This window comes from Eucyclogobius newberryi, unplaced genomic scaffold, assembly GCF_026437365.1.
Source record: "Eucyclogobius newberryi isolate DKJ021-1_F unplaced genomic scaffold, fEucNew1.0.hap1 SCAF_2, whole genome shotgun sequence".
In the NCBI taxonomy this organism is placed as follows: Eukaryota; Metazoa; Chordata; class Actinopteri; order Gobiiformes; family Gobiidae; genus Eucyclogobius; species Eucyclogobius newberryi.
In genome coordinates this window covers 35,606,262-35,615,751 of record NW_027315834.1, presented here as the reverse complement: position 1 = coordinate 35,615,751, position 9,490 = coordinate 35,606,262, and positions in this window count along the sequence as shown.

The window sequence follows — 9,490 nt, the reverse complement described above, 5'->3', positions numbered from 1 at the left end:
TTTGTGCAAAACTTGGTTACAATAGATTATTTGAATAAATGTAACTGAGCAAGTGTTTATATTTAAGAGTAGTAAGCAGAGCGTTTAGCTACCAAGCTCCTGTGTTATGGAATCAGCTCCTGTCCATGTTAAAGAGGCCGACACAGTCTCTTCATTTAAGACCAGGCTTAAAACGTTCCTCTTTGAAATGGCTCATGGTCCGGCCAGTTAGGAACATAAATATAAACCTACAGTTTCAGCTACGCTGCCCTTAGAGCAACTATGCTGGGGAAGTATATCAAACAATATTTAATATTTAATTCCACTTGCAATCTGTTCATTGCTTTTCTTTCTTCTTCTCCCTCTTCCCCGCCGGGATTGGAACAGGCCCATCAATGACCTGTGGATCAAAACGCTCCTCAACTCCCTGGAGAAGCGGTCTCTACTACATATGAACAGTTCTTCATCTGCCTGGAAGAACTGGTTCTCCTCCTGAAGAACTGGTTCTCCTCCTAAAGAACTGGTTCTCCTCCTGAAAAACTGGTTCTCCTTCTGAGCTCCAGCTCCACTGTCTATCTTGCGTCCGTCTGTCCGTCTGAGGAAGTTGGATCCCTCCTTCACTCTGGGAAAAAGTAGAAACCTGGAGGAGTTCCAAAGAGGTTTTGTAGTTTTTCCTGGCCGAGAAGGAGGGTCAAAGGACAGGGGACCCTGGGACATTTGTCTAAGGATACGGGATGCTGGGACATTGACACAAGTCCCTATGAACATTGTTTAATCCGTTTTTCATTGTCGCCCTCCGAGGCAACTGCTGTTGTGATTTTGGGCGTTAAAAAAATAATTGAATTTCACCAGCAACACCTCATTAATTATGCAGGAGTGACACCTCTAACATTACTCATAGCATCTTGCCAAGTAACAAAGGCTTACAAAACAACATGTGCTTAAACAATGCTAATTGTCCAATCAACACCATATAAACTGTGAACACTGCCATTCTAAATCACTCTATCTAAACCATGCATGAGAAGAATACAGTGGGTTGAGTTTAAGTAATGCCACAGCATTCGATCTACATTTTAAAATTGAGCCGTCAGTTAGGTTGGGTTGATAAGCAGAAAACACCATGCATTTCTCACCTGACACACCACATTTTGAGGGCTTGGTATCAAAAGGGTGTATCAGAAGGTTATACTGTACGTAAACATTACACCAAGAGCATAAAGGCTGCAGTAAAGTGTGTATCTGAGTGTTGTCAATGGTTTGGACAGCAGCAGTGACAAAAGAGCTTTATTTTGTGAACTTATGAACTTCATATTACAAGTATTTAGGTTGAGGGAAAGAGGAAGAGAGAAGGAAGACAACGATGAGTGGAGGGGAGAAGGAAGCAAAGGAGAAGGAGTGAAAGAGGAGGAGAGAAGAAAGAGAAGGAGGAGAGAAGGAAGAGAAGAAAGAGAGAAGAAAGAGAAGGAAGAGAAGCAGGAGGAGAGAAGGAAGAGAAGCAGGAGGAGAGAAGGAAGAGAAGCAGGAGGAGAGAAAGACTTAGACTTTTAACCCTACATTTATTGAACATAAATAAGATTCATAAAAACAGCCACATATAGTCAGACTGCCCCTCCCTCACGGTGCATAAAACCCTGCCCACTGCAAACTGTCCACACGGCCTCAAAGTCCTCCATCTTGCTGTACACAAACTCCTCATTTATGCCTGACCCAGAGCAAAGTGAATTAAAAGCACAGTTCTATTTTGCGCCACAGAATACCAAACACAAAGAGTTTGGCCCAATGTCCCAAAAGCCTAAAGAGGGGAACGGGCATTAGAATAAACGTTGAGTTAAGTATTCCAGGTTCATTACTCAGGTTTGTATTTCAGATAACACAGATTTGTATTTCAGGTTTATTACTCAGGTTTGGACGCTTTAATATAAAGCGCCATCGGGATTGTATGATGCACTGTCTGGATGAGGAGGCCAAGCGTTCAAGCAAACGATTTGACTCATAATCCGTGGCAGTTCCTGGGTCTGGGGAATAAGCTCAGTTTGTTTGGGTTGGAGATGGTTTCGCGTTGAAAAGTTTCTCAAATGAAATAAAGTTGAATTTTACTTATCAAACGTTGTGGTCAATGAAATATTGCAATAGTTGAATACTGGTATAAAAATGGCTGCTATGGATGTCGATGTGGCTGACTTAGCATTAGAATGTGAGAACGAGGCCTAATTAGGCCTTGTTGTTGTACCATGTGACACCATCTGTTATGGAATAAGTATGCATTATCGGTTAGATAATTTATATTTGGTATATCGGTGTTATTTTCTCAATAAAGTTTGTTATTATTTGGTTTGGGACGCTGTACCATCTTACATGCATTACATTTTTATGACCACAAGATGGCGTAGTGGAGGTAATGAAACATGTTGCGAGGCAACCTAGAGCTTTAGTAAAGGTCCAAGTTTGTGGTGATTTTGCCTATTTTTTAGTTATAAATGTTTTACTGTTCAAACCCCTTGATTTTTATTAAAAAAAAAAGGTTTTAAATCTTTAGCTTCGGCTCATTCTGCTTTATTCTAGCAACTCTCTGATTGGTCAGAGCTGTCACGTTTCCGGATGTACTTTTTACTTTTTGTATTTTGTATATACAAATATAGTATCAAAACTACAAATATTATACCAATGACATTTGTCAAACATGTTATGAGTTATTTAAGGAACCATAACCTACATATGTTTTTACATTAGAGGTCATTGAAGATTTGCATATTTTCAGAGCATTTTTACATCATACATTTTAAGTAGTTTTCTTCAAGTTGTCTTTTGAATACTTTTAACCTTTTACATGAATGAATAAAGTATTTTGAAAGTAATAACAGATAGTTCAAATACATATTTTTTTTAATTTTTATTCTTCAGGATGATACCAAAAACGGAACATTTTTGACTTATTGATTTTGTATCTGGTTTTATTAGATACAAATTATTGTTCAAGAGTTTACGGAGAATTGTGTTTGGTATATGAGTTTGTCTAATAAGTTCTGTTCAAAGATATGCAGTGTCGGTAACCGAGGAGCAAACAAACTCTCAAAGTCACATTCTCAATGAGCTGCTTTGCAGTTTGAGCAATTGCCTCGCATACACTCTTAAATTCTGACTTTTTGCATGTTATTTTGTGAGTTGAGCAGATGTGTTCAAACGATTGCCCCTCTCGTCCACTAGAGGGCATATGGAACACACACCTTTGTACGTCCAACTCTGCAAGAAGAGAGATGTTCTGCTCCAAAGCACATGTTGTTCTATTGGTGTTTGAGGAGTTTCTAGCACAACAGAACCTGCTCATGAAACGAAAGCAGCTTGACTGGTAGTATTTCTATAATCAAATCACAACTAAGGACAAACTCAATATATACCTCCCATTTTCAAACAGCCCCTGGAGAGACAAAACCATTTTTGTTTTTCCTGTAACAAAAAATATTAACCGTTTCATTTTCAAGATTGCATCTAAATATTCAAAGTATATAATCTGAAGATAATATACAATATATCTTCTTAAAATCCTTTCACTATTTCAGATGTTTTTGATGTAATGCACTCAATACACACCAGATATAAGTTAAGATGGTTTATTGTTTGAATTGATTGCTCTGGTTTCATAATAGGCTGGAGAGGAGTTCTTTGGTTTTGACAGCATTAGGATGAGAGGAAAAGTTGAATGGTTTGTTTGTAGAGGCTGATTTTCTTAATGTATTTAAGATACATTAATGTATTAATGTAATGTTGGTTCAGATTGTTGTAAAAACCAAACAGCATGTCTTGAAACAGAAAAGTAAAGTTGGGGGAATAAACCTGAAAAATATATTTCCAGAAGGGGCAGTGTGACATGACCAGTAGAGATGAGTTTGACTGGAACAATGTACAATATAATCATGGCGATTAAGGAGTTTGTATGTTACTTCTCTCGTGCATGGAGCAAGTGCAGTCATGTGGGATATTAATTCATGTTGGACATAAAAAAATAAAGTTAAATCTGAAATAAGGCATCATTGCATCTGTGTGGATAATGTGAAGAACATTCGTCTGGTGTGGAATGATGCCAGTTATGCTTAGTGTTACAAATTGTATGTGCATTAAAAATGTTTTTTTTTTGTGTTTAAGTAGGCCTTTTATTTATGTTTTCCTCTATAAAATATGCTTTTATTTAGTTTATGAACCTGTATCACTTTAGACCACAAGGTGACGTAGTGGTGCAAATGAAATCCCTTGCGAGGCATCGCTATTGGCTCACAGCCTCAAATGGTTCATGAGGCTTCATTTGACCATCACTACTAAGCAGTTCTATTGCTTATACATTTCATTCTCTCACCACTGAGTTCGTTCATTTTGCTTCCGAGAGCTACTGAGATTGGAGTAGTTTTGTCTCGTCTCAAGCCACGAATTCTGCGCAGTCCACAACCGGAACAGGAAGTTGAGAGAGGAAATGGCTGGAGGCTCGGACATTTTATTACAGCGCCTCTTGTGGTTGGCGAAGGAACTGTTAGTGGAGGCAGTGTCAGTCATTAAAGGGTGAAGTTAACGTGAGTTACAGGAGGGAGCTGAGGAGGAGGAGAGAAAGAGGAGTAAAGGAAGAAAAGAAGTAGGAAAAAAAGAGGTGGAGAGAATGAAGGTAAGTTGTAGTAGAGAAGGAGGAAGAGAGAAAGAGGAGATGAGACGCAAGAGAAGGAGGAGGAGAGTTGGAAGATCGAGGAGGGAGGAAATAAGGAGGAGGAGAGAAGGAAGAGAATGAGGAGAGAAATAGGAGAAAATGAGGAGGAGAAAAAGAACGGCAGGAAGAAAAAAGAGAAGAACGAGAAGTAGAAGAAGAATCATCAATGCAGCAGGGAAATCACGTCCCATGTCTCCTGTTTTCTCCTATTAGGTTATTGTAAGTCATATTGAAGCCCACACCCCTGCACCCACTCTGTCTCCATAGTCCAGTTGGGACTCGGACACTGTGGCCGGCTGCACTTGGAGACTGGCATATGTGCTGTGCCTTAACCACTCCACCACAGGGCAGCACTCATTTTGAACAGATGAACTAGTTTATGCACAATGCATATAGTTTGTTCAAGTTTTCATTTTGTAAAAATAATATTGAAGCAAAATGAATAGATCACTGTATCATGAGGTTTTACGTAACAGTTTTTTATTTTTATTTTATTTTATTCCCTCCTCAAACTGCCCTGACACACAATCTGTTGACTCTGACCTGACGAGTTCTCCTGCTAAGCTGCACTGAGGCCTTCGACTGAGACACAAGGGTGACTGGGAATCTGTTTTTTTTCAACTAAACCCCCAGTATAATAAGATATATTATAATTAATTATAGTATAGTACCCTCACAACATATTGATGTACAAGGAGGACAGTACAAAGAGGATTTTACAGTAGGTCTACAGAGCTCAGCAGTTTGATGGCGTCAGGCAAGAGAGATTTCCTGTGTCTCTGTGCGTGACAGTCACATTCAACAACTGAACAACATCTGAAGCTGCGCAGCACATTGTGGGACAGTAACTCCAGAATAGTCCTGATTTGGGACAACATCCTCCACTCTGAGGAATCCAGCTCCTCCCCCATAACATGCTCACCCTTCTTGATGATCTTCAGAATCAAAGTCAGAATAGGTTTATTGCCATTGTCAATGAACAACATTTACAAAAATAGGAACTTGCTTTGGTGATCAATGCAACACAAAACAATACTTATTAAGTCTATTATTAGTCAAGTTGGTGTAAAGCATCATTCATCCAGGATGTTTTCATGTTTCAATCTGCGGATCAGTCTGAAAATTCAAATATTTATCCTACTCTGGGTAGGCCCTGCCCACCAGACAGAACCTCTTGATAATAGACTATAGTCTGTTTACAAGTTTTCTTGCAACTAATCTTCTTTGTACCCTAACAGCCCTGTAAAGAGCTATCTACATCCTATTTAAAGTGGCTGTAGCTCTCCATCACTGATGAGTACATGATTCGCATCAGAATGACCAGGGCTTCTCCTGCTCAATGGCTTCAAGACACTATTGTATACCAAATAAATTTAAATTTAAACCTCTATTCCTTTGGGATTCTCCTTCATAACAAAAACGGCCTCCTTAACTCTTCTTTCAAACCATTTCTTCTCCTGTTTAGAATGTTTACCTCACTGTCTTCAAAGGAGTTTTTTGTGGCTTTAAGATGAAGATGCACGGCAAGACATTTGTCTGGTAGTTTGCAGATGTGTTCAGGTGTCAGCTTGGTCCTTTCCTTTAAGGTGGTGTCCTCCTGCAGTCTCTTCATCACTGCTGCCACTGCCTCAGAGGTCAGGATGCAGGTGAACAGATAACAAACCATCAAATCATCTTAGTCCATTTAAAGATGTTTTACTTTGTCTAGACATTTCTGTTCCTCACCAATGGTGCCAAGATTGTTGTTAAATGCTTGTCCACATGGTATGTAATGGAATATGTGTCACACACAATGGGTCTAACTGGAACATTCTCTTTGTGAATGTTCTAGCACCTTTTCCTTGTAGCCGCTGGTAGGCTCCTAGAGGAGGCTGTTCCTTTGGCTTCACAGTCAGCTGTGTTGAGGATCACAGTGCTGTCTATTAGAAGTCCCTCTCGTGCAAACTGCTGCCCCAGCAGACCACAGCAGACCACTGCTGCAGACCACTGCTGCAGACCACTGCTGCAGACCACTGTAGACCACAGCAGACCAAAGCAGACCACTGCAGACCACAGCAGACCACAGCAGACCACTGCTGCAGACCACTGTAGACCACAGCAGACCACAGCAGACCACTGCAGACCATTGCAGACCACTGCAGACCACAGCAGACCACTGCAGACCAGAGCAGACCACAGCAGACCACAGCAGACCACTGCTGCAGACCACTGCTGCAGACCACTGCTGCAGACCACTGTAGACCACAGCAGACCAAAGCAGACCACTGCAGACCACAGCAGACCACAGCAGACCACTGCTGCAGACCACTGTAGACCACAGCAGACCACAGCAGACCACTGCAGACCATTGCAGACCACTGCAGACCACAGCAGACCACTGCAGACCAGAGCAGACCACAGCAGACCACAGCAGACCACTGCAGACCACAGCAGACCACAGCAGACCACAGCAGACCAGAGCAGACCACAGCAGACCACAGCAGACCACTGCAGACCAGAGCAGACCACAGCAGACCACAGCAGACCACTGCAGACCACAGCAGACCACTGCAGACCAGAGCAGACCACAGCAGACCACAGCAGACCACAGCAGACCACTGCAGACCAGAGCAGACCACTGCAGACCACAGCAGACCACAGCAGACCACTGCAGACCACAGCAGACCACAGCAGACCACTGCAGACCACAGCAGACCACAGCAGACCACATCAGACCACAGCAGACCAGAGCAGACCACTGCAGACCACAGCAGACCACTGCAGACCATTGCAGACCACAGCAGACCACTGCAGACCACTGCAGACCACAGCAGACCACAGCAGACCACAGCAGACCACAGCAGACTAGAGCAGACCACTGCAGACCACAGCAGACCAGAGCAGACCACTGCAGACCACTGCAGACCACAGCAGACCATAGCAGACCACAGCAGACCACTGCAGACCACAGCAGACCAGAGCAGACCACTGCAGACCACAGCAGACCACTGCAGACCATTGCAGACCACAGCAGACCACTGCAGACCACAGCAGACCAGAGCAGACCACAGCAGACCACTGTAGACCACTGCAGACCACTGTAGATCACTGCAGACCACAGCAGACCACTGCAGACCACAGCAGACCACTGCAGACCACTGCAGACCACAGCAGACCACTGCAGACCACTGCAGACCACTGCAGACCACAGCAGACCACAGCAGACCACAGCAGACCACTGCAGACTAGAGCAGACCACTGCAGACCATAGCAGACCACAGCAGACCACAGCAGACCACTGCAGACTAGAGCAGACCACTGCAGACCACAGCAGACCACTGCAGACCACTGCAGACTAGAGCAGACCACTGCAGACCACTGCAGACCACAGCATACCACTGCAGACCATCCTGAACACTGTCCTGCAGATGTCAAAGGTCCTCAGCTGCCCCAGAGTGTCGATGGTTCTTGCCCTTCCTGTGACATCCAGGTTTTTGCCCCAGTCCAGTTTATTGTCCAAGTTCACATCCAGGTACTTGTATTCCTCCACCATGTCCACGCTTATTCTAAATGTCTTAAAATGACCGCCATATCCTTCTGTTAATTCTATCTAACACCATTGAATTGAGTTTATGCCAAACCAATTGGCCAAACACAAAGTATCAGTTGTGTATCTAAGTTATATAGCTGGCCATTTTTTAATAGCATTTGAATAAAATCAAATGTATTCTTTTATGACCTTAGCCCTGGAGCTAGCACCTGTCTTTCCTCTGTTGACACCTCTGCCACCAGTGCAGGTCTCACGCCGACACCATCGCACCAACACAGAGGTGTTAACCCAGGATGCATTTTGTCATCACTTGCACTTCATCCCTTCCTCCCCTCCCCATGCATTTGTGCACACTCCTGAATGTCCCACCATATGCTGCCACAGCCTCTGAACAGTGTCAACGTACCATACATTTACTTTTAAATCCTTACAGCATAAAGAAAAGTCTCAACACATTTGTTGACTGCAGCTCTCCTCCTTGTTTCACACAAGCACATGCCTTTGCAATGATCAGACTCTTTGAGCAGAATGAGTAGACAACAGTAGCTGAAGGGGAAGGGACATCAGGAGACAGGAACAAATGTTGCCTTTGAATTAAAAGGAAATGTTGCATGTTGTTGTTCATTTCCTGGAGAGTAACGAATGAAAAGTGGCCCATTGTCTTTTATCTTATCTTTTAGAATATTACTAGTTTATCACTGCACATGTGTGTACCATTTCTAGTATATCTATTATATTTTTGTACATAGTATCAAACTATTGCACACATACTTTTCACATACATATATTTGAAAATAAGCGTTGATTCTTGAACCATTTGGTATATTTCTTGTTATACCATGATACATATATTTTACATTTGTTTGTGTAAATTTTAGTGGAAAAAGTAAGAGCTCACAAATAAGCCGCAGCATTAGAATGTTTCTAAGTGTTTAAATGGTTTAGCATTAACACTGATGACAGCTAAGGTCAAATCTTTTTTGTTTACTACTAAAACCCGCAGAGCTCCCAGGCCTCCTGCTTTACCCACGCTGACTACTTCAATACTGCAGAGCTGAGGGAAAAGTATGGAGCCGATGATGGATGTATCTCATGTGTTTGGCCTTGCATAGACACACTGCTCTCCTATTAAATTGTTTTTAGTTTAAAAGGAGCCAGAAAAGGGCTCTGTTACTGATTCGTTTGTTACGCTCCCCTTGGCCAGCACTGACTCATTCCCACTGCATTTAACCTAGACATAAATCTGAAAAGTCTCTTAAAACTTAACTAGCAAAATTACTGTTTAAATAACT